This window comes from Polypterus senegalus, chromosome 3 (assembly GCF_016835505.1).
Source record: "Polypterus senegalus isolate Bchr_013 chromosome 3, ASM1683550v1, whole genome shotgun sequence".
Classification (NCBI taxonomy): Eukaryota; Metazoa; Chordata; class Cladistia; order Polypteriformes; family Polypteridae; genus Polypterus; species Polypterus senegalus.
Window position 1 is genome coordinate 189765018 of NC_053156.1, and position 5388 is coordinate 189770405.

Consider the following 5388-nt stretch of genomic DNA (forward strand, 5'->3'; position numbering starts at 1 on the left):
TCTTTGTTCCCACCAGCGCTCGGCGCTGTCGGGGAATCCTCGCCCGCCGAGTCGTCTATGATGCAGATGCGGAGTGCTATCGCCGCTCAGTTGGAGGAGCTGATGGGGAAGGCGGTCGCGCCGGGAGAGACGCCGGGTGAGACGGAGGATCGGCGCGGCGCTGGAACCGGAGGCCGGCGGAGCACTGCGGGGGAGGTGAGTGTTGCCGTCCCCGTAAAGCAAGTAGGGGGTTCGCCGAACATGGCCGTGACCGTTTACGGAAGACCGCTCCAAGTAGGCAACTTCCCAACAGCGGACGCGTGGTGCAGATGGCTGGCGAGGCGAGGAGGTCGTACACGCAGGGGCTGGTAGGATCAGGGCTGCAAAGTGCCCCGGGTCCTAGCGCCCTGCGCCCAAGCCCGCGGCTGTTTCCGTCGCTTGCAGGGACGCAGACGGGGCTGGGTTTGAGCTATTGCCATGCTCAGACCCAGACCGCCAACGCGTCCAAGAAGAGAGGGAGGAACCGAGGGGTGAATGCCGGTTCCTCGGATAGGGGAGGACGCTGCGCTGCGCGCGCCGGGAAAAGGCCGCCCTCTGTGCGGGCAGAGGAGATCCCTGGGCGGCTGGGCGAGCCGCCTGCGAGCGGTGCCGCGGACAACAGGCGGACGGGCATGGAACCTGCGACGGAGGACTTCGCAGGCAAGTCAGGGGCTGTCGGAGGGGGGCAGGAGCACTGCGGTACGGAGACCGCAGGGCACTCGGGTGAGTGTCCTGGCAGTGCTTCTGGCCCTCTTTTCCTTTTTCCACAGGCCCAAGCCCGACGAGCGCTGAGGACGACGCCGCCAGGGACCTGCCCTCCTGAAACGGGCGCCCGCGGAGGGCCCCACGCCGAGAGGCCAATAGTGTCCCAGCTGCGGGGAACAGCGGGGGCGAGAGCGGCGCAGACCACAGGGGCGCGTTTGCGCCGGCGGGGGTGCCGAAGACGGATGTCCCAGGGGGCCGTGTTGGACCCTGGGGCATAGTAGGACCCTCACCGGGACGTGCTGCCCTTTCGGTTGTGCCGCTCGACCCACGTGTCCTCGCTAGCGGTGGGCACTGTGGCCCCGGCCGGGCTGGAGCCCGCCGGACGCCAGGAGGACGTGAGGAGGACTTGTGCCTCCTCCAGACCGCGAGGGGGCGTCCGTCCTGGTTCTATTGGGAGCCACGGGTCGAGGGCATGGAAGCCCTACCCTGTAGGGGCCCGTGGTTACCGCCAGGCGGCGCCCGATGCCGGTTCATCCGTGTGGCCCTCGGCCGGGTGGAGCCCGGCCGGACGCTTAGAGGACCGGAGGAGGGCGTGTGCCTCCTCCAGACCGAGTGGGGCGTCCGTCCTGGTTAGACAGGGGCTCGGGTACAGGGCTTTGAAGCCCAGCCCTGTAGGGACCCGTGGCCACCGCCAGGCGGCGCCCGTGCCTAATTATCCCGGAGCCCGCACTTCCGCCACACCAGGAAGTGCCGGGGGGAAGACTTATTGTGGCGACCGGAGAGCTGCCGGGAGGACAGCGGCACTTCCGCCACGCTGGGGCGTGGCCAAGAGTGGATGCCGGAAACACCTGGTGCTCATCCGGGAGCACTATATAAGGGGCCGCCTCCCTTCAGTCTGGAGCGGAAGTCGGGTGGAAGAGGACGGAGCTAGCGGGAGGACTGGAGGCGGCCAGAGAAAAGAGAGAAAGAGGCATTGTAAGGCCTGGAAAGAGAGACAGAGGCGTTGTAAGGCCTAGAGCTATTGAATCGTGCAAGAGGCACTGGGGAGTTGAGCGCGGGACAATCTGTAAATAGTATATAATAAACGAGTGTGTGGTGAGCATAACGATGTCTGTCTGCCTGTGTCCTGGGTCAAGTTCATATATATATATATATATATATATATATATATATATATATATATATATATATATAAAAATTATATATATATATATATATATATAATTTTTAATGTAGGAGATCATTTCGACCTGGTCATTTTAAAAGGAGCTCGCAAGCCAAAAAAGTGTGGGCACCCCTGTGTTACATAGTCAAATTAATTTTTAAAGTAGTGAGTAACTTAATGTGATACTTATTTTGTTGAAGGAAAATATTAATGTTACTTTAGCCGCTCAAAAATGATAATAATAATTACTATTTTTATTATTAGGATTAGTACGGTTTTATTTCCTATAAGTACTGCCCTTTTCTCAAAGTCGTTGCCTTCTGTAATGAGGAATGTGACTAAGTTCATTTTAAAAGTAACACACACCAATACTGGTCCCATTTTTTTCTTTATCTTGATCTACAAGTGTAAATAAACTGGTATGCCTAAGCAAATGGCAGAATTAATATAAAGTTTAACCCAGTTATTCATATAGGTCTCAGTTCTGGATGGAGTTATTTGCAGACCTCAGAGATGAAGGACACTTTAATGGAAGTAATGAATATCAGTGCTTGCTAAGATTTTGCTTCAAGGATGTCATACAGAAGGACCTGGATGAATGCATGACTCTGTGGAACAGTCACCGGATTCGCCCTTCTACAACCGCGTCATGTCCCGGAGGAATGCCCAATGAACTGTACTACCACACAGGTAATGAATTATCATCTCCCAGTAACTTTTTGTTTTCTTTGTAAATGTAAATTTCTTAAATGTAAATAAATGTTATTACGCCGATCCATTTCTCAATCTAGATTTGGCTCCAGAGACTGTGGATTTAGGATTGAATGTACAGAACTGGATACTTTCCCAGAATCAAATCAGCCAATGCATTCATGTGGTGACCTGAACATGCAGGAGTACATGGACTTTGTTATGGAGCACAGTTACCTACAGAAGCCAGAGAACTGGGAGTCTGCATCAGAACTGTACATACATCTTAAAGAAATTGCTCAATTATAATTCTTTGTACTACAGATGTAATAATGTACACATTAATGAAACAGTGTCTCAAGAATGTGAAGAGTAACTTGTGCTCTCCATGAATTTTAATTTTTACTGGGAAAACTTCCACATCTGCCCTACATTATTGTAAATAAAGTGTGAAATTAAATAAAGTGGAGTAAAAGTAAGGCAAAGTATAAAATATTTATTACACTATTTAAGTATCAAAAATAAATGTTTAATTTTAAGTACTCTTGATTTGGCTTAATTACCAGGACATCTCTCTTTCAGAGCTCAGAATTTGATAAAACAGTCCAAATGTAACATAATATAAACAAGAACACATTAAAACATCTTCAGTTGTAACTTAAATAAATAATAACCAAACATGGTTTCTTCAAAATCTCAAATATAAAAAATGCAGCAGAGTTATATTACAAAATTAAATAATAACAGTGCTAAAGAGTGTCCACCAGTGCAGATGGATGAGTTCTCTAGCTGTAGTGATTTATCCACATCTAGTGGACCCAATCACACCTGATTTAAAAGCAGCCAAATCCTGGTGAATTCTGAATTTCAAAATCCATATGTGATTTAAACACATTGTATGAATCCAGCAGTGGTAATTTCATTGTGTTTGAAAATATGTTTGCCATTGGGAATGGTGAATCATCCAGGAACTCAATCCTCGGCAGTGGTTTCAATCCAGATGGGGGAAGTGAAGTTAGCCCAGTTGCAAACATGAAAACATCTTCCACGCAAACAGCAGCCTGACCTTCTGTAAAGAAACAGAATTGTTCATGCACATCTTGGCATATTGTTAAGTATTATTTTTAACTACTTGTAAAATAAATAATTATGCAATCTATTTTGCAAACCTTCACAATCAAGGAGATAGTCAGCCCAGTAGCCTAATGTTTGTCCTTCTCCGAGTCTCCTGTTGCTCCCTGATGGACTGAGGTCAGGTTTGAAAAGTCTCTCAAGTTCAAGGGCAGTGACCTTCTTTTCTGAGGGGCACAGGACAGGGATCATCAAAGAAGGATGCTGCTGCAGTGCAGTCAAAAACTGAAGAGCTGAAAGACCATTTTTAAATCTAAAAAGTACAAAATACATTGTTACACTGCTATAAAGTGCTAATCACATAGTGTATGTGTATGGACAGTATGTTAAAAACATTACTCCAGTATTTTTCAGCATCTAAGGTAAAATGTGTTTTATTGTATTGAGTCATATTAGAGAAACTTAGTGTTGCGTTTGCATTTTCCCTTTAAACATGAGTCAATGGGGTATGTTTTTAAAGCCGTTCTGAGTTTCTGGTTTTAGATCACTTATTTTAGATGGTTTGAAGACTCGAACAGCATGCCTGCCCCCATGTACTACTGTTGAAATGAGACGGGAATCGACTAAAATATTTTTGACCCTGACTCATCACCAGAAACCCTTTTTGAAATCATATATGTTGAAAAATATTGGAACTGTCCTTCACTAATAATGTAGTAGTTGTAAGTTGCTTGTTAACAACTGAATTGCAGACTGACATGTTTGCTTTGAACATGGCAATGTAACTTACAAAAATTGTAAGACTAGGATATGATGGTACCTGTCAATTACACATGAGTTACGGTCGATAATATACCATCGGAGATAGTCTGGTACAATTGTTCTCTTTTTTTCAAGAGTAGCCACATATCTCAGACAACCAGCTGTCTGTAACATTGTGCTATATTTTAAAGTACATTCTCGCAAAGCTTCGACAGAAGCAGCACGGTCAATCTAAAACACAAAAAAAAAGGGACATATACAGTTCTCATAAATTTCTGTTCCATTACTTATCTAGTTTAACTCTATATCTTGTCCAATCACAGAACAATAAATGCATTACTCTGTGTATGTTATCAAGGAATTAATGATTTTCTCAAAGCACTGCAGAACCTAATAAATAAACCCTGCCCTACTATAGCATTATGCTTTTCCTACCTCTCGCAAAGCTTTCTTTATTTCTTCTTTAGTTACATCATTCACTGTTGCTTTTAATGAAGGCTGGCCTGCAAGATACAGTACAAGATCTTCTGAGAGGAAATGCGGACCTGGGCCTCCATGCACAACTGATACCACAATCATCTTTCCTGTCAAGAAGTACTCATCCTCCCTGATGGCTATGAATGAAAATCATTCATATTTTAGAATTTTGGGTGATTTACAATTTCAATTTGCTTTTAATGTTATTTCTACTGTTCCACACATACAGTATTTAGCAACTACTTTTGGAAACATACAAGTCACACATCTTAACACTATGTAGACATAACATTTGCATTGCAGACTAAGTAACGTTGTCCTGTTCGTCCATCAAAAATTGGTCGGTCTTTAAGATGGTTCATTAGTAGAGTTAGAAACTCTCATCTTGGACCACATGTATCAATTCCATCCTCAAAAACACCAGCATCATCAGTAAATCTGACCAGCATATCACAGGTTTCTGAATATGTTGCACGCTTGAAGCCTCGGACTGCTCCATC

At 45.7% G+C, this 5388-nt stretch overlaps 1 long non-coding RNA gene across 2 annotated transcripts; it reads right to left on the reverse strand.

Moving 5' to 3' along the window:
• Positions 1–3567: 3567 nt before the first annotated feature.
• Positions 3568–4895, reverse strand: LOC120526850. Of its 2 annotated transcripts, none has more exons than XR_005633192.1 (3): positions 4847–4895; positions 3748–3962; positions 3568–3647 (listed from the first exon to the last, which is right to left on the reverse strand). It is a non-coding gene; the product is annotated as an uncharacterized LOC120526850 (long non-coding RNA). The 2 variants fall into 2 exon arrangements; XR_005633193.1 differs by lacking the exon at positions 4847–4895 and adding an exon at positions 4470–4498.
• Positions 4896–5388: the final 493 nt, after the last annotated feature.